This window comes from Lepidochelys kempii, chromosome 1 (genome assembly GCF_965140285.1).
Source record: "Lepidochelys kempii isolate rLepKem1 chromosome 1, rLepKem1.hap1, whole genome shotgun sequence".
Classification (NCBI taxonomy): Eukaryota; Metazoa; Chordata; order Testudines; family Cheloniidae; genus Lepidochelys; species Lepidochelys kempii.
In genome coordinates, this window is record NC_136380.1 from 298,476,635 (window position 1) to 298,497,575 (window position 20,941).

Below are 20,941 nucleotides of genomic sequence, written 5' to 3' on the forward strand. Positions count from 1 at the left end.
CTGGCAAGAACTCACTTATCAATAGCTGGGATGTGAAATCCTCACTTCTGTGTTGTCTTGTCATTGTAGTTCCCACTTTGCTATTGTTTGTCTGTATAATCTCTGTCTGGTTCTGTGATTGTTCCTGTCTGCTGTATAATTAATTTTGCTGGGTGTAAACTAATTAAGGTAGTGGGATATAATTGGTTACATAATCATGTTACAATATGTTAGGATTGGTTAGTTAAATTTCAGGAAAATGATTGGTTAAGGTATAGCTAAGCAGAACTCAAGTTTTACTATATAATCTGTAGTCAATGAGGAAGGGGGTGGGGGTGGGTGTGGGTGGGCATGGGCATGTGGGTAAGGGAGATGGGAACAGGGAATGGGGGTAAGAAAATTGGAATCATGTTTTGCTAAAGGGGGAAATGGGAACAGGGAATGGGAGTAAGGAAGTTGGAATCATGTTTGGCTAAGGGCAGGAATGGGAACAGGGACACAGGTGTAAGGCTTTGTGGTGTCAGAGCTGGGAAGGAGGACACTAAGGAAGGAAACTGGAATCATGCTTGCTGGAAGTTCACCCCAATAAACATCGAATTGTTTGCACCTTTGGACTTCGGGTATTGTTGCTCTCTGTTCATGCGAGAAGGACCAGGGAAGTAAGTGGGTGAAGGAATAAGCCCCCTAACATGGATCAACAACCCACTTGTCATTCCAGTCAGCCTTCTAGTCCAAGAAGCTAGGTCCAGTGCTGCTTTCCCAGCAGCTGGTAGGGGAACCCAGGCCTGGCCACTACTTTGGGTTCCAGTCCAGGGATCTATATCTGACAACTATGGTCTGCTTTCCCTTAGACTCTGTTGCACTTTCCCGGGACTCCTTCCTTCAGCTTCTGACTCCCCCCCTCTCCAGGTGTACCAGCTCAAACTCCCTCTTCTCAGGGAGTAACTGCAGATTAATAAACTCCATAGCTTCAAACACTACTTCCTCTTGAGCCCCTTTTTGCTCCCAATTTCCTGGCTTTATAATAGCCCCTCCCCTTCTTCCCCAGCTGGGCTACATCTTCAATCAGTCTTTCAATCCCTGACTCTTCCCCGGTGCAGTTTATCAGGTTAATTATCCTAATTTAACCTGCTTTGTCTTGTGTGGGGTGGACACCCCATCACAGGTATGTAAACTTTTGCTTAAATTAGCCCCTGTACCAGCTGACTGGAGGCTAGCTAAAGTAACACCTGTTTTTTTAAAAAAGGCTTCAGATCCTGACAATTACAGGCTGATAAGCCTAACTTCAGTACCAGGCAAAATGGTTGAAACTATCATAAATAACATTATCAGACACATAGATAAACACTATATGTTGGAGAAGAGTCAGCATATTTTTTGAAAGGAAAATCATGCCTCATCAGTCTATTAGAATTCATTGAGGGAATCAATAAGCATGTGGACAAGGGTGATCCAGTTGATATGATGTACTTGGACTTTCAAAAAACCATTGACAAGGTCACTCACCAAAGGCTCTTAAACAAAGTCATGGGATAAGAAGGAAGGTTCTATCATGGATTGGTAACTGGTTAAAAGATAGTAAACAAAGGGGAGGAATAAGTGGTCAGTTTTCACAATGGAGAGAGGTAAATAGCAGAGTCCTCCAGAAATCTCAATGGGGACCAGTGCTGTGCAACATATTCATAAATGATCTGGAAAAGGTGGTGAACAGTGAGGTGGCAAAATTGGCAGATGATAAAAAATTACTCTCCCTGGCTCTGGTTCCTCCCAGGTTAGTGGGGGAAGGATAGCTCAGTGGTTTGAGCATTGGCCTGCTAAACCTAGGGTTGTGAGTTCAATCCTTGAGGGGGCCATTTAGGGATCTGGGGCAAAAATTGGGGATTGGTCCTGCTTTGAGCAGGGGGCTGGACTAAATGACCTTCTGAGGTCCCTTCCAACCCTGATATTCTATGAAAACTATGAAAACTTACTCAAGATAGTTAAGTCCAAAGCTGACTATGAAAAGTTACAGAGGGATCATGAACTAGGTTACTTAGTGACAAAATAGCAGATTAAATTCAATGTTAAGTGCCAAGTAATGCACATTAGAAGAAGTTATCCTAAATACACATACAAAATTATGTGGTTTAAATTAACTGTTACCAAGTAATAGATCGTAGAGTAATTGTGGATAGTTCTCTGAAAATATCTGCTCAATATGCAGCAGCAGTCAAAAAAGCTAACAATGTTAGGAACCATTAGGAAAGAGATAGATAATAAGAAAAAAATATCAAAGTGCCTATATATAAATCATGGTATGCCTGCACCTTGAATACTGTGTGCAGCTCTGGTTGCCCCATCTCAAAAAATGTTAGAATTGGAGAAGTTGCAGAAAAGGACAGCGAAAATTATTAGGGGTATGGAACAGCTTCTATGTAAGGAGACCACAAGGAGTCTGGTGGCACCTTAAATACTTACAGATTTATTTGGGCATAAGCTTTCGTGGGTAAAAAACTGCACTTCTTCAGATGCATGGAGTGAAAATTACAGATACAGGCATAAATATGCTGGCACGTGAAAAGAAGGGAGTTACCTTACAAGTGGAGAACCAGTATTGAAGAAGTGGGGTGTTTTACCCATGAAAGCTTATGCCCAAATCAATCTGTTAGTCTTTAAGGTGCCACCAGACTCCTCGTTTTTGTGGATACAGACTGACACAGCTACCCCTCTGATACTTGGCACCATGCAAGACACTGAATTTAGCCATATGAAGTGGAAATCCATCAACTTCATTATAGCGGAGCGGTCACCCCGTTCCAACTCAGGAAGGGTTAAAGCCAGCCCTGGGAGAGGGCTGGGGCTGAGAGAAAAGGCTAGGCTGATTGGGAAGGCAGCTACAGCTGGGGCCATGCCCTAATCAGGCCACAGCTGAGCCAGGAGCTCGGGCAGACTCTCTCTCTAGTTCTTGAGAGAGAAGGACCTGGCTGCCTGGAGTGGAGCAGGGCAGGGGAAAGTCCAGAGAAGCTGGGGAGCTCCAGCCTGGAAAACCCGTAGGTTGCAGGCCTTGCTAAAGGCCAGGAAAGGTACTGGAGCTACAGAGGTGTAGCCTGGGAATAGGCAGAAGCTGCTGTTCCAACCCCCTTGCCGATGATGACTACAGACTGCAGTCTTCCCAGTGAGCGGGGCTAGATAGTGACTGGCAGTAGCCACTGAGGCAAGGTGGGGAGAGAGGGTTGGGGGTTCTCCTGGGTGGGGAGACCCAGATTGTGGGTTTCTGCTGGGGGGCAGAACCCTGACGTAGAGGGGCACCGAGGTCCGGGAGGGACACGGGGTCCAGAGGCAGGCAAGACGCTGGCCTGAAGAGGGCACTCTGAGCTGGAAGAGCTAATTCCCGAGACAACCAGCAGGAGGTGCCACGCCGGTGAGTCATCGCCTCACTATATTCATGAAAAGAACTTGCACAGATATAGACAGACAGACATCTTCCTCTCCAAGTGCAAACAGATGGACATCATACCAAATGGACTGAAGGTAAAAAAATCCATTGCAATCAACATACTACACTGATCATAGTGAGAGATTGTGCCACACACTCTCAAAGAAACTGAGGAACCCCCTGATCAGCATCCCGTATAGCAAACAGGAGAAGATCAAGAATGACCTCTCAAAACTGGAGACTGTCATACAAAACCAATCTTCCACACAAACTTCCACATGGCTGGACTTTACAAAAACAAGACAAGCCATTTACAATGCATACTTTACTTCTCTACAGAGGAAAAAGGACAGTAAACTATCTAAACTCCTACATGCCAGAGGGGGCTACAACAGTGGTACCCTTAACTCATGCAACAATATTGTTAATCTATCCAACCACACACTTAGCCCGGCAGAAGAGTCTGTCCTATCTCAGGGACTCCCTTTCTGTCCCACCACCCCCACGCACATGATACAGTTCTGTGGTGATCTGGAAGCCTACTTTCACCATCTCTGACTCAAGGAATATTTTCAACACACCACTGAACAGTGCATTGACCCACAGGAATCCTCCTACCAACACTACAAGAAGACAAATTCTGCATGGACTCCTCCAGTCTGTCATTTCGACCATCAGGACTTCAACATAGAGGGCTTCCACAGATGTGCACAGGCTGACATTTTGAACAAACAGCATCACTTGCCCGATAACCTCAGCCGTACAGAACACAATGCCATCCACAGCCTCAGAAACATTATAATCAAAGGGGCTGACAAAGGAAGTGCTGTAGGAGTCATGAACAGGTCGGATTATGAACAGGAGGCTGCCAGGCAACTCTCCAACACCACATTCTACAGGCCATTATCCTCTGATCCCACTGAGGAGTATGACAAAGAAACTACACCATCTGTTCAAGAAACTCCCTGCTATAGCACAGGAACAAATCTACACAGACACACCCCTAGAACTCCGACCAGGGGTATTCTGTCTGCTCCCCAAGATCCATAAACCTGGAAATCCTGGGTGCCCCATCATTTCAGGCGTCGGCACTCTTACAGCAGGATTATCTGGCTCTTTGGACTCTCTCCTCAGACCCTATGCTACCAGCACTCCTAGCTATCTTTGAGTCACCATGGACTTCCTGAGGAAACCACAATGCATTGGTGATCTTCCTGAAAGCATCATCCTGGCCACTATGGATGTAGAAGCTCTTTACACCAATATTCCACATGAGGATGGACTACCAGCTGCCAGGAACAGTATCCCTGATGAGGCCATGGAACACTTATGGGTGAGCTTTGTGACTTTGTTCTCACCCATAACTATTTCATATTTGGGGACAATGTATACCTTCAAATCAGCGGCACTGCTATGGGTACCTGCATGGCCCCACAGTATGCCAACATTTTTATGGCTGACTTAGAACAACGCTTCCTCAGCTCTCGTCCCCCTAGTGCCCCTCCTCTACTTGCACTATATTGATGTCATCTTCATCATATGGAACCACGGGAAGGAGGCCCTTGAAGAATTCCACCTGGATTTTAACAATTTCCACCCTGCCATCAACCTCAGCCTGGATCAGTCCACACAAGAGATCCACTTCCTGGACACTACAGTGCAAATAAGTTATGGTTATATAAACAGCACTTATACTTACCTACATGCTTCCAGCTTCCATCCAGGACACATCACACGACCCTATAGCCAAGCCCTAAGATACAACAGCATTTGCTCCAATCCCTCAGACAGAGACAAACATGTACAAGAACTTTATCAAGCTTTCTTAAAACAACAATACTCACCTGGGGAAGTGAGGAAACAGATTGACAGAGCGAGATGGGTTCCCACAAGTCACCTACAATAGGACAGGCCCAACAAGGAAAATAACAGACCACCACTGTCCATCACGTACAGCCCCCAGCTAAAACCTCTCCAGCACATCATCAACAATCTACAACCTGTACTGGAAAACGATCCCTCACTCTCACAAGACCTTGGGAGACAGGCCAGTCCTCGCTTACAGACAGCCCCCCAACCTGAAGCAAATACTCACCAGCAACTACGCATCACACAACAGAAACACTAACCCAGGAACCAATCCCTGTAACAAACCCCGTTGCCTTCTCTGTCCCCATATCTACTCTAGCGACACCATCATAGGACCCAACGACATCAGCCACACTATCAGGGGCTCATTCTCCTGCACATCTACTAATGTGATATATGCCATCATGTGCCAGCAATGCCCCTCTGCATGTACATTGGCCAACCTGGACAGTTTCTGCATAAAAGAATAAATGGACATAAATCAGACATCAGGAATGGTAATATACAAAAGCCAGTAGGAGAACACTTCAATCTCCCTGGACATTCAATAACAGATTTAAAAGTAGCCATTCTTCAACAACAACAAAACCCCCAGATTTCAAAGAGAAACTGCAGAGCTACAATTAATTTGCAAACTTAACACCATTAATTTGGGCTTGAATAGGGACTGGGAGTGGCTGGCTCACTACAAAAGTAATTTTCCCTCTCTTGATATTGACACCGCCTCATCAATTATTGGGAATGGACCACATCCACCCTGACTGAATTGGCCTTGTCAACACTGGTTCTCCACTTGTAAGGTAACTCCCTTCTCTTCATGTGCTGGTATATTTATGCCTGTATCTGTAATTTTCACTCCATGCATCTGAAGAAGTGGAGTTTTTTTTACCAATGAAAGCTTATGCCTAAATAAATTTGTTAGCCTTTAAGGTATCACCAGACTCCTCATTGTTTTCGTGACTACAGACTAACACGGCTACCCCTCTGATATATAAGGAAAGTTTAAAAAGACTTGGACTGTTCATCTTAGAAAAGAGACAAGGGGGAATATGATAGAGGTCTTTAAAATCATGAATGATGGAGAAAGTGAATAAGGAATAAGACAAGTGAATAAGGAATAAGAACTAGGGATCACTTGCTGATATTAATAGGCAGCAGATTTAAAACAAATATAAGGAAGTACTTCACACAACTCATAGTCAATCTGTGGAATTTGTTACCATGGGATGTTGTGAAGGCCAAAAGTATAACTGGGCTCAAAAAATAATTACGTAAGTTCATAGAAGATAGGTCCATCAATTGGTATTACCCAAGGTGGTGGGGGATGCAACACCATGCTCCTGGTGTCCCTACACCTCTAACTGCCAGAAGCTGGGACTGGATAACAAGGGATGGCTCACTTGATAATTGTACTGTTCTGTTCATTCCCTCCAAAGTATCCGGCACCGGACACTGCCAGAGACAGGATACTGGGCTAAATGAACCATTGGTTTAACCCAGTGTGAAAGATATAAGAGATCAGAGATTTGCAGCTGGCTGCCTGGCAGATTAGCCTGCTGCATCTGAGAGAAGTGGCTCTGGCACTGGTCTGCTGAGTGACCCTGGGCAAATCACTTCATCTCTCTGTGCCTCTGTTCCCTACCTCATCTATTTACATTATAAGATCTACAGGGCAGGGACCGTTTCCTTTATGCCTAGGTGACATTGCTTAGCACAATGGGACCTTGATCTTTGGTTGGGGACTTGAGGCATTATTGAATGCCATAAAAGATGAAAAAACTAAGTGGACACCTTGCTCTCTCTCATCCACAGAAGAAATTTTATGACTACAGTAGGGGAACTCCTGAGTCCATTTGAAGTCAAAGGCAAAATTCCCGTTGACTTCAATGGGACCGTGATTTAACATCATGATAAAACAGCCTTCAAAAAGTGATAATCTGTCCACCTCTACCTGGACTGTTTGAAAAGTTAACTTTCATGCTTCCATACAATGCTTGCTCATGGTTTGGTAAAATACAAATGATGAAAGAAAACAACACTTACTTACTTGATAGGTATTTTCAAATCATGTTAGTAGAATTTGCACAGTACTGTATTAGTGAAACCCCTGTCGTTAGGAAATAGTATTTTGAAAGAGAGCTGATAATAGGATACAAAGATCCTAATCTGATTAGATGAGGAGCTGATAATGGAATTTTTTTTTCCATACCAGGGACTTACATTTTACACTAGCAATGCTGATCTCTTTAATATGATATAATAAAAAGCTGGGCATGGTGTCAGAAATGGAATTTATGTTGCAAAGTCAATAAATTTTGCAGATCTAGGAAGATTAGATTTTAAAATAATGTTGAGGAAAAAAGTATTCCCTAAGGCAGCACCTGTGGGTCTTCTAGTACATTATGTATCGTCTAGGCCCCTGATTCTGGAATTTGTTCCATACAGACAGACACCTGCTCTCTTACAGGGCTCCACTGAAATCAGTGGGGTTCTGCATCGGTGCAGGGTTTTTGTGTGGAACAAGTTGCATGACTGGGACTGTATTCTGTAAACTTGTTTCCTTGGGTTAGGGACTGTGGGTAAAATCCTGGTCACATTAAAGTCCCATGGACTTGAATAGGGGAAGGATTTCCCCTCTTCTGTTTCTTGTATGGCACAGAGTGCACCAATGTTTAACATTATAGTAAATATTATTTCTAGAGCTAGTCAGGAGTTTTTCAACTGCATGTTTTTTCACTGGACAATGCCAATTTGTCTGCCTTGAAACATCCCCTAGGAATGTGTTGACTTTAATGAATTGTTTGTTTAAAAAAAAATTAGAAGAAAAATTGGAAGGAGAAATTGTTCTGTTTTGATGTTTTTGGAATAAAACATTCTAATTTTCAACTAGAAATGACATTAGGTTTTGAATTTTTTGTTTAATTTTTATCTTAAATTTATTTTAAGAAAACAAAATCTAAATGAAACAATCTGAAATTATAAAAATGATAAATTTCAATCTACCTGAACCATTATTTCCCCTGGGTTTTCTGTCTGTGAAAATTTTTGAAATTTTGACTTCCTGTCCGGATGGCAAATTTTTCAAACTCTTGACAATTATTATGGAAGAAGACAACCACTTCTTGTCCAGCTTTAATTATTTCAAGCCTGCAATATGCCTGCATTCCTGTCCTATCAATTTTCTTACTTTTATTTCAGAGATACCAAAACAAAAATTACACTTTTTTTTTTTTGGTTGACAACTTTCCTATGCATTTGTGAACAATTAATTTATTGTCATGTTAGTGAAGCTAAAAGTATGCTACTGTATTGACATATGAGTGATTCACTAAAGTCTGGAATTATCCGTTCTGAAGTGCCAGAGAGTTACTGATGACAGGTTCAAAAAAATGAATAAGGAAGGGTTTTTTCCTTAATGAAACTATGAATCTCTCAGCAGTAATGTTGCTGCAGCAGCTTTCCAGCTTTTCACATGCTGGAAGTTGAGCGCATGTGGCATCTTATAGGAAGGTCCCTTTTCAAAATAGGCCCTAAAGGAGGAGAAGCGACCTGAATGCCGACGGCTCCAGAGTTATAGCCAATCTCATTTTAAAGAAAAAGCACTAGTAATACCTGAAAGTCAAAGCTTTGATTGGAAAGGGAAAAAGCTACTATTTACACCATAGTCAGAGGGCAAATCTCAAGGGGAATCTACTGCCATCGTCATCTTTTTATTATTTTTGTATTACTAATATGGTACGGAACATACCACTTAATGTAGTAGAGTCCGTCTTTGTCTTTCTAAATTATTATTATATTACCATCTAAAGGTTGTTCATCACTGACAAAGGCCACAGTATGATGTAAAATAATCCCAATAGCAACTATTGGCCTGTTAGATTGGTGACCAACAGTTCAAGCTTTGCTAATATGATGTAATATGATGACTAAAATGCAGTGTGATGAAACTGGTGATTTTTCTGAAGTTTTATTTTTGGGGGAGCTGGGGGTACTCAGGATAAGGATGATAATGATGAACACAACAGTATTTTAGGAGTAACAATTACTCACATGAGCAGTCCAGTTGATTTCATCCATTGACTTCATGGGAATACTCAAATGAGAAAGGAATGATTATGAGTAAAAGGTTACAGGATCTTGCCCTTAATTCCTGCATACAGAGTTTCGTTTTTTTCAATTCTGAAGGATTAAAAGGTGGTTGACAAAGTAAGAGGGGGTCACTCAGCTCCCTCTGATATGCAGCTATTATACTTCTGAGGTGGAAGGTAGCGGCTCTTTAGTGGCAGCAACAGTACATCACAGGATTTTAAGGTGGGGAAAACAACAAACAACTAGTTTTCGTATTTCCCTTACAATTTTAGGCCAAAATTGGCAAAAATAAGAGCCTAAATTTAGGATCCTAAACCTATATTTAAGCAGCTAAATAAGTGGCCTGATTTTGGTAAGTGCTGAGCATCCAGCAGCTCCTACTGAGGTTAGCAGTTGGTCGTGTAGAGTTGTATTTTAAAAAAAATCTTGGCCTTAATCTTAACCTTTACTGGCCTTTTCATTTAGTATCCTGGCAAGCTCTGACTCTGTTTAACCACCAGCAGCATAAACAAATGACACACTAATTTTGAGTTCACTAACATTCTCAACAGCCCAGCAAGGGGATTTAGTTTAATTATTATTTGTATTACCAGAATGCTTAGGAGCCCTAATCATGGACCACAACCCCCATTGTGCTAGGTGCCCTACAAATACACAACAAAAGCTGCCCCAAACAGCATGCTGAGCTCGGAAGGATAGAGCTCTTGTCCTTCATGTGAGAGAGAGGCTTGACAATGACAATCAAGCAAATCTAATTCAGTTCAAATAGGTAGGTGCATCTTGGCTTTTTTGTCATTTGGTTTTATATTTGTCCTACCTTTCCCTATAGCATGAGGGGTTTGCCTCTGCTGCAGGCATGATACTGGAATTGATGGACCAAGGTCTAGCCCTCGTTGGCAAGTAGAAAGATAACATAGTCCTGGGTGCTCTTTTTAGAAATCTAGTGTATCCCCCTGTACGTGAAATGGAATCTCCTCAGGCATTTAATAACTCAGCAACAGCTGATCCTGTGCTGGCAAGTATGGCTGCTGGATTGCTTGGGGAATCTCAGAAGAAAAGTGTTGGCAGTAGCAGTGGACGGGTTTCTTTCCTCTGACTTATTAGCAGCCAAGTAAACTGCCTCCAGTGGCAGTGAAGAGTTACTCCATCAGAGGCTTTGTTTCTACGCCTTGGTCAGAGAGAGTGGAGGCCACATCCTGTGAGATCTGACCTCAGGTTCACCACCTCTTCCACAGAAGTAGATGCCAGGCATAATGTGTACTCAAGCTACCACTCAGGTAAGCCATCCTCAGCTCAGGAGATAAAGTTCTGTTGGCTGTTCTGAATGCCAGTACTATGGGAGAAGAGGAGGATGCTCGACAAGGGAAATTTTACTTAAAGGAGTTTGTTGAAGTCCTTCCTTTTTACCCCAACCATCATCCTTTCCTTACCTACTCCATTCTCTTTCCTCTATGATGCCTGGCTTTTGGACTATCTAGATGGGAGGGCAGGAAATGGCATCTGCCCATATATGCTCTCAGACTTTCGCTATTCTTTGCCTCCTTGCTCTGTGGTAAACAGCATCTTAAAGTCAGCTGTTCTGTACTGCCCACAGGGTGGGAGAGTAGGGGGATGCTTGGTAAAATATGGATGTGCATAAGTCTTGATATTTGGCATTTAGCTTAGTTACTGTCTACCAATGCTGCATGCAGTGTTGGATTTTCCTCTTCTCAAAGCAATGGGTCTGACCCAGATGGAATATTTGGTAGCTGATACAAGTCATCTTTGCCATCTCCCTTGGAAGAGCCAATTAGGGTAGTCTGGGTGGGGATAATTTTTCTTCCCAACCCTGCCATGGAGAGCAAGGAAGGGGGTGCTGAGGGTCAGAAGGGTTCTTTCGTCTTTTCTCGTGTGACTGAGAAGTAGGACAGCTTAGGTCTGATGGCTCAGAGGTCATCAGGTCTTCTGGCAGCTGGAGCAATAATTGATTATTGCTTCCTACCTCTACCTTTCTGTTTCTTTGGAAATTTCAGATTTCCTGTGAATTTTTCCTGTTCCAAAATTAAATGAAAAGGGGGTGGGTGGGAGAGAGAGCTATTTCCTGCCAAACAAAATTCTAAAAAACATTTTGTTTCATGTCGATCCAAACATTTCATTTCAATAAAATAAAAATGTTTCATTTCAATTTTGACATTTAAAAATTCAAATTATATTTTTATAATTGTTTGTTTTTATTTAATTGTATTTTATAAATGTCATTTTGAAGTGGAAAATCAAACCATCTGTTCTGAAGCAGTCTGTTCTGACCATATCAGAATACTCCATTCTGCTTTGTCTAAATAAAATGTCAGAATCAACACAGTTCCACGGAACATTTCAATGAATCAGCATTTACCTTATGGAAAAACATTGTCAGGAAATTTCCAAGCAGCTCTACTAGTCACTCAGCAGCAGACCCACTCTGAATATTTTTTGACTGTAAATATTACATAGACTCTAAAGCCAGAAGGGACCATCATAATCATCTATTCTCACCTCCTGCACATTGCAGGACACAGAATCTCACCCACCCACTCTTGTAATACACCCCTAATCTCTAGCTGATTTAGTGAAGTTGTCAAATCATGATTTAAAGACTTCAAGTTACAGAGAATCCACCATTTACACTACTTTAAACCTGCAATGTGATTAATATAATTTGTCTGAACACGAGTATTACAATTTTCAGAGTAACAGCTGTGTTAGTCTGTGTTAGTCTGTTAGTCATAGAATCATAGAATCATAGAATATCAGGGTTGGAAGGGACCCCAGAAGGTCATCTAGTCCAACCCCCTGCTCAAAGCAGGACCAATTCCCAGTTAAATCATCCCAGCCAGGGCTTTGTCAAGCCTGACCTTAAAAACCTCTAAGGAAGGAGATTCTACCACCTCCCTAGGTAACGCATTCCAGTGTTTCACCACCCTCTTAGTGAAAAAGTTTTTCCTAATATCCAATCTAAACCTCCCCCACTGCAACTTGAGACCATTACTCCTCGTTCTGTCATCTGCTACCATTGAGAACAGTCTAGAGCCATCCTCTTTGGAACCCCCTTTCAGGTAGTTGAAAGCAGCTATCAAATCCCCCCTCATTCTTCTCTTCTGCAGGCTAAACAATCCCAGCTCCCTCAGCCTCTCCTCATAACTCATGTGTTCCAGTCCCCTAATCATTTTTGTTGCCCTTCGCTGGACTCTCTCCAATTTATCCACATCCTTCTTGAAGTGTGGGGCCCAAAACTGGACACAGTACTCCAGATGAGGCCTCACCAATGTCGAATAGAGGGGAACGATCACGTCCCTCGATCTGCTCGCTATGCCCCTACTTATACATCCCAAAATGCCATTGGCCTTCTTGGCAACAAGGGCACACTGCTGACTCATATCCAGCTTCTCGTCCACTGTCACCCCTAGGTCCTTTTCTGCAGAACTGCTGCCTAGCCATTCGGTCCCTAGTCTGTAGCTGTGCATTGGGTTCTTCCGTCCTAAGTGCAGGACCCTGCACTTATCCTTATTGAACCTCATCAGATTCCTTTTGGCCCAATCTTCCAATTGGTCTAGGTCCTTCTGTATCCTATCCCTCCCCTCCAGCGTATCTACCACTCCTCCCAGTTTAGTATCATCCGCAAATTTGCTGAGAGTGCAATCCACACCATCCTCCAGATCATTTATGAAGATATTGAATAAAACCGGCCCCAGGACCGACCCTTGGGGCACTCCACTTGATACCGGCTGCCAACTAGACATGGAGCCATTGATCACTACCCGTTGAGCCCGACAATTTAGCCAGCTTTCTACCCACCTTATAGTGCATTCATCCAGCCCATACTTCCTTAACTTGCTGACAAGAATACTTTGGGAGACCGTGTCAAAAGCTTTGCTAAAGTCAAGAAACAATACATCCACTGCTTTCCCTTCATCCACAGAACCAGTAATCTCATCATAAAAGGCGATTAGATTAGTCAGGCATGACCTTCCCTTGGTGAATCCATGCTGGCTGTTCCTGATCACTTTCCTCTCATGCAAGTGCTTCAGGATTGATTCTTTGAGGACCTGCTCCATGATTTTTCCAGGGACTGAGGTGAGGCTGACTGGCCTGTAGTTCCCAGGATCTTCCTTCTTCCCTTTTTTAAAGATTGGCACTACATTAGCCTTTTTCCAGTCATCCGGGACTTCCCCGGTTCGCCACGAGTTTTCAAAGATAATGGCCAGTGGCTCTGCAATCACAGCCGCCAATTCCTTCAGCACTCTCGGATGCAACTCGTCCGGCCCCATGGACTTGTGCACGTCCAGCTTTTCTAAATAGTCCCTAACCGCCTCTATCTCCACAGAGGGCTGGCCATCTCTTCCGCATTTTGTGATGCCCAGCGCAGCAGTCTGGGAGCTGACCTTGTTAGTGAAAACAGAGGCAAAAAAAGCATTGAGTACATTAGCTTTTTCCACATCCTCTGTCACTAGGTTGCCTCCCTCATTCAGTAAGGGGCCCACACATTCCTTGGCTTTCTTCTTGTTGCCAACATACCTGAAGAAACCCTTCTTGTTACTCTTGACATCTCTGGCTAGCTGCAGCTCCAGGTGCGATTTGGCCCTCCTGATAACATTCCTACATGCCCGAGCAATATTTTTATACTCTTCCCTGGTCATATGTCCAACCTTCCACTTCTTGTAAGCTTCTTTTTTATGTTTAAGATCCGCTAGGATTTCACCATTAAGCCAAGTTGGTCGCCTGCCATATTTACTATTCTTTTACTATTTTTACTATTCTTTCCAGAAGTCTCCTGGACTCCTTTCCCCTTCAAGTTAGTCCCCCTATTCTTTCGACTCATCGGGATGGTTTGTCCCTGTAACCTCAACAGGGATTCCTTGAAATACAGCCAGCTCTCCTGGACTCCTTTCCCCTTCAAGTTAGTCCCCCAGGGGATCCTGGCCATCCGTTCCCTGAGGGAGTCGAAGTCTGCTTTCCTGAAGTCCAGGGTCCGTATCCTGCTGCTTACCTTTGTTCCCTGCGTCAGGATCCTGAACTCAACCAACTCATGGTCACTGCCTCCCAGATTCCCATCCACTTTTGCTTCCCCCACTAATTCTACCCGGTTTGTGAGCAGCAGGTCAAGAAAAGCACCCCCCCTAGTTGGCTCCTCTAGCACTTGCGCCAGGAAATTGTCCCCTACGCTTTCCAAAAACTTCCTGGATTGTCTATGCACCGCTGTATTGCTCTCCCAGCAGATATCAGGAAAATTAAAGTCACCCATGAGAATCAGGGCATGCGATCTAGTAGCTTCCGTGAGCTGCCGGAAGAAAGCCTCATCCACCTCATCCCCCTGGTCCGGTGGTCTATAGCAGACTCCCACCACTACATCACTCTTGTTGCACACACTTCTAAACTTAATCCAGAGACACTCAGGTTTTTCTGCAGTTTCGTACCGGAGCTCTGAGCAGTCATACTGCTCCCTTACATACAGTGCTACTCCCCCACCTTTTCTGCCCTGCCTGTCCTTCCTGAACAGTTTATAACCATCCATGACAGTACTCCAGTCATGTGAGTTATCCCACCAAGTCTCTGTTATTCCGATCACGTCATAGTTCCTTGACATCACCAGGACCTCCAGTTCTCCCTGCTTGTTTCCAAGGCTTTGTGCATTTCTATATAAGCACTTGAGATAACCTGTTGATCGCCCCTCATTGCCAGTATGAGGCAGGAGCCCTCCCCTCACAGACATTCCTGCCTGTGCTTCCTCCCGGTATCCCGCTTTCCCACTTACCTGAGGGCTTTTGTCTCCTTCCCCCGGTGAACCTAGTTTAAAGCCCTCCTCACTAGGTTAGCCAGCCTGCTGGCAAAGATGCTCTTCCCTCTCTTCGTAAGATGGAGCCCGTCTCTACCCAGCACTCCTCCTTCATGGAACACCATCCCATGGTCAAAGAAACCAAAGCCTTCTCTCCGACACCATCTGCGTAGCCATTCGTTGACTTCCACGATTCGACGCTCCCTACCTAGGCCTTTTCCTTCCACGGGGAGGATGGACGAGAACACCACTTGCGCCTCCAACTCCTTTATTCTTCTTCCTAGAGCCACATAGTCCGCAGTGATCCGCTCAAGGTCATTCTTGGCAGTATCATTGGTGCCCACGTGGAGAAGCAGGAAGGGGTAGCGATCCGAGGGCTTGATGAGTCTCGGCAGTCTCTCCGTCACATCACGAATCTTAGCCCCTGGCAAGCAGCAGACTTCTCGGTTTTCCCGGTCAGGGCGGCAGATAGATGACTCAGTCCCCCGGAGGAGAGAGTCCCCGACCACCACCACCCGCCTTCTCCTCTTGGGGGTGGTGGTCGTGGAACCCCCAACCTCAGGACAGCGCATCTCATGCCTTCCAACCATGCCTTCTGTAGCTCACGAAAGCTTATGCTCAAATAAATTGGTTAGTCTCTAAGGTGCCACAAGTACTCTTTTTTTCTTTTTGAGTATTACAATATTTACTATCTGGCAGAGGTGGTAGATAGAGGGGTGGGTGAGTTAGTTTTTTCTGAATGATACCAAGTACAAACAAAATAGTGTGCTGGCAAATGGTATTAACATTGTGTCTAACAGACATATTATTAATAACCATAGTTCATATTGTTATAATTCCAACAAAGGGTCCTTATGCTGCAATAAACCACTAGAACAAAGCTCAACTGTGGGCTATAACTGTAACCTTGCAATCAGCATATGCAAATGCTTCTATTTGTAATAATGCATAACTTTTAAAATATTTTTTTCTTGCAAGAAGAGAGATTATCTCACTAGTGTTTGCCACCTTTTCTCCATAGGTTATTATTTGTGTATTACTAAAGCTTATTCGTTGGAAATATGTTAATAGTTTAGAAATGAAATTGGGATTTTGAAGTATCTGATACCCTTTTAACACATTTATGCTGTGCCTTAAGCAATAGTACTGGTTCTAAAACACAACCAGGTTCAAAAAATGTGGCTTTCATTACAGTGTATGTGTCTGGATTACAAGCTAGAAAACTGTCACTGGTTGCTGGGGTATAACTGACCACTGCATATGATAAACACACGATTGATTGATTGAATGTGACCTGGTTGTGTTTGAAATGTCAAAGAAAAAGATTGAGTTGTCATATTATGTTGTGTTCTTGTTTGAAAAACAGACAAATATTATAACTAATGACAGCCTACCAAGGGTTATCTCAAGAATGTAGGGAATATTAATCATATGTGGTAGATCCACATTGATTCATCTTTGGTTATAAGAAGTAGATAGGGAAATAACGTTATATGCTTTGCAATGTGTTTTTTTTTTTTAAAGAGGCACTTCTTTAATTACACAGGTCCATCCTCTGTGACTGTCTCATTTTTCACTATGAAAATCTGGCTACTCTACCCAAGAGATGACACTTCCTGCCCCCCAGTCTTCATAGTGCCTCCAATCTCTCTGAGGATGCATACATCAGGACTTAGTCCCTCAAAGATTTCACAGCTTGCTCCTCATCATTTGGTCTGAAAGAAGAGGGAGGAGCCAGCTGTAATAGTTATCCTGTACGGGTCCCTTCCACTTCAGTTTTGGTAGCTAGCCCTGGAGAAGCTGCCCTGGTTCATAGTGTGTGAAATCGGTAATGGGGAAGGCTTACTGGCTCTGCGGTCTTAAGGCTATGCACTAAGAAGCAACTCTCTTGATAAGCAAAGAAACATGGGAGTGAGTTTTTTAGTACTTTATAAATCAGTTGAAGTATATTATGTTTTATTTATGATTATTTTAAATATATTTGAATTTTTATTATACATATTTTTCAAAGATCTATGGATTCCTGAGGGGAGAAAAGTATCTCAAAAGAATACTGGGGACGACCTGATTGGCTGTAGAAATGACAATTATTCATAATCTAGTTGAACTAACTCTCTAAGGGACCAACTTGGCATAGAATTCCAAAGTTTTATGCATGGTCTTATTGCAGAAGGTTATAGGGAATGATTTAGGGTTGCCTTTTCTGGAGAACAGATCTTTCCAGAAGCTCAAGAAAAGACAATGACGATGATATTGTGAGCAGAAAAGGGTTTCTAATGGTACTGAAAATATTTTTAATTTAGTCCAAAGAAAAGCGTTGCCATTTCCATTAGGGAACAGTGTCCTGAGCTAGAAAAAGGCCCAATTTCCATCCTAGACTTAATTTCACATTTTCAAACTTGACCTCAGACTAAATTTTTTAAAATTCAGAGTAATGTTACCACTTTTTCAACAAAAACATGGGACAACATGCAGTGGTGTCACTAGGCATGGTGTCACGTAGCAGCTCAAGGGGTGCCTGCTATATTATTACCCGCCATCACTGTTCATCAGATTTAATGTGGATTTGTTAGCAAGTGTATTAGTATATGTTATGTTCATATATATTTTTTGATTTGTGGAAATAATTCAATTAGTATTTGTAGGGGATTGGTGAGGGGTAAAGGGGGTCCTAAAATATTCTTGGTTAGGGCTCTCAGTGGATTAGCATTGCCTCTGCCTCCATGAAAGGAGTAAGAACCCCTCTAATACACCTGCATGGGCTACCCTAGAATTTGGGTCTGGGTAAGACTCCTGCTCCCACTCCAGATCAACTGGGCAGAGACTGGGCAGAACCTTGACTCCATTTCCCCATTGACTGTCCAGTGCAGCTGAAATGACAGGGAGGTGACTGTTGAGGGTGGAAATGATCATAATGCAATTTTGCTGCACTGTATACTGAATGTCTGAATCCAATTAATTTGAAATGGCAGCTGGTGACAAGCACACACTAACCCAGCCACTGAGTAGCCAGCTGCTATTGTGAAGCTTCTTGATCTTTTGAGAACATGGAAAACAAAATTACACCTTTCTAAACAAAAGGCAACCAGTTGTATATGACAGTTGTGCACAATGGGTAATGTTTTCAGCAAATGTTTAATTACAATAGACCGGTGCCTAAATTGTCATAATTAATATGAACCTGTGCTAGAGTTCACAGCAGCCAAGACACTTTATACTGGTGGATCACTCTCTTTGAAATACTCTGCACTCAAATGGCAGGAAAAGCTGCTATTAGAAATCTCTGTAATAGCTTTTATGAAAGCTATGGCTAATTTAGAGCCCAATTAAACTCAGAAATCCAATTATTTCTGAATAACATAATTGCAAGAAAGTGCATACTTACAATGCTAGCTACTAACTATTATGGAAGATGCTTTTAATAAAAGAAAAATCAGTTCTGTACCAGTGAAAAAATGTTTGTAGTTATCAAGATGGCCTGCAGATTTTGGAATTCTTCTCAGTCACTACGGTACGTCAGAAGTAAGAAATCCCACATTTTGGTCCCATGCATGTTTTAGTATATGTATTTTCTAACTCCAAATGGAGAACAAAGAAACATATTAAAGCGGAGCCATTTAAATGAATATCTGAATAAATATTCTCCCTTCAAACCTCTAAAGTACATCTACACTGCAAACACCCCACTCATGGCCCTGGCTATGCATCTGCTCAGGTTTGTAAGGGGCAAAGGTAGCTCTTATTCCCTTGTGTGGGCTTTCTGTATTTCTGCTAGCAGCACAGGGAGGAGTCCTTTGAAGGACTGCAACTCCCCTTCCTATACAGGTGGTCAGAGGCAGGGAGTAAGCAGAGCCTTAGCTCCACCCCTCCAACCACTGACCCGGGTATAGGGCTGCTGAAGATTACTTCCTGCCTGAAGCAATGGGGAAACAGGAACTGGATTGTGACTCTCCAAGTCACTGGCTGGTCCCCAGTCTGCCCATACATGCTGCTTTTTACCCAGGGCTTGTGGCAAAGCCACAGTGGAGTCTAATATGGGCTAAATATATTGCTTGAATGTACTGGGTTAACTCCTGCAGTCCCTTACTGAGGGTCAGATCAGATCATATTCTTATTTATGCAGTGAATATAGGCAAACCCACAAAAAAAGATGCAAACGGTGAGGGAAGGTAGAGAGTTTCAGCCCTTTTTTGCACCATTTCACAGAAAACCCTACCTATAATTTTGCACATTAGGGACTCTATAGTTCCTGGGAGAGTGTGGATGAGGAGGGCCTATGACGAGAGGAGAATTCCTCTCTGGCATCATTAATTTCTAAGGCAGACAATGTCTTCAATATCTTATACAGAATCCTCACGCATGCTATCAAACTCTCTCATCTCCCCATGGGAACTTTGAGCCTGGGCAGGGAACTAATGGGAGCATGGCTGCCAAAGGAGCTGGACTGCCATGAGTTTGAAGTAGGCCTGAGAAATAGCACAAAGCTACTGGACCTGCAGGTAAATGTACTGGTCATCTGAGGATGCTCAAGATCTGCAAGACTCACCCATGGATCTTGAGACAGCCGCAAGTGAGAAGGGTACTGATCCCTGCCCACTCCATAGGGCAGGTAAAAGCATACACGTCCTCTACCTCAGGAGATGATTTGGAAGAAAGCCCACAAGCTGAAATTCATGTTCCTGTGAAGTTTTTACCTTAGGAGACCACAGTTTGGCTTTCAGTCCTTATTCAGGCAAAACTACAGCTGAAGTTAACTGAAGTTTTGCCCGAGTGAGGACAGAATAGGACAGCAGGATTTGGCCTGCTGCTGCTAAATTTCATTCTTGCTGATCTACATTATTTTATAACACATGGTGTGACAATATGAGACAATAGGAATAAAATATTATACATGGGTGGGGGGGAGGGGGGAGAAGAGAAATGTCCTGATAAAAGATTAAAATCTGTAAAGATCTGTAAAATATCTTATCCATGTACCCAAACAGAAAGAGATTTCATGAGACTCTTGAGCCCCATTACACAAAAGAATAAATCTGTTCAAATGAATAACACGGTTTAGCAGCAAGGTTATCTGTTTAACATGCCTCTGCTGTACATACAGCTTTGTGCACAGCCTCTCCCAGTTTGATGAGAGCCAAGGTCATTGAAGCTAAAATGCTTTGTCTGTTTTTTTTTTTTTTTTTTTTTAAAGATATCTGAATTATGAGCACTTAAACTATCTGTACAGAGCTGACAGGAAGAATTTATTATTTCAATTCTGGAAACAAGATAAAAGAAATGAAATAAAGTCTAACTTCAAAGTGTAAATTAGGGAAGGAAAGTGTTCATCTTCCAAGAGCGTGTAAACTGCTATCTATTTGCCATGCTTAGACATGCCATCTTTTGTTTTATACATGTTGTGAAATAATTGCCCTAAAGGGAATCAGATGTATTAAATGTAAGGTATTAGTTTTGCATATTGATTTTTAGAAGGTCAGTGGCCTTTTAGGACTTAAACAGGGCATAACAGATTTTTCTTCTATGAATAGTGCCAATGATCCTAATTTGAAACTATTTCGGCCCTAGAAATATTTTTTTCCTTGCTGCTAATACTTTTAACATGGGGGAATATTTTAAAACATCAAAGGTATATGGAAGATTTCTCCAAGGATTATCAAATCAATTATTGGGAAAAGGTTACACAAATCAAATGCATCAGTATTTTGTCCTTTGTAAAACAAACTAAAGAAATTATATTGAAGAAATCAAATTATGATACTAGTGGAAAGCATAATGCTTAATATAGTTGGCAGAACCCT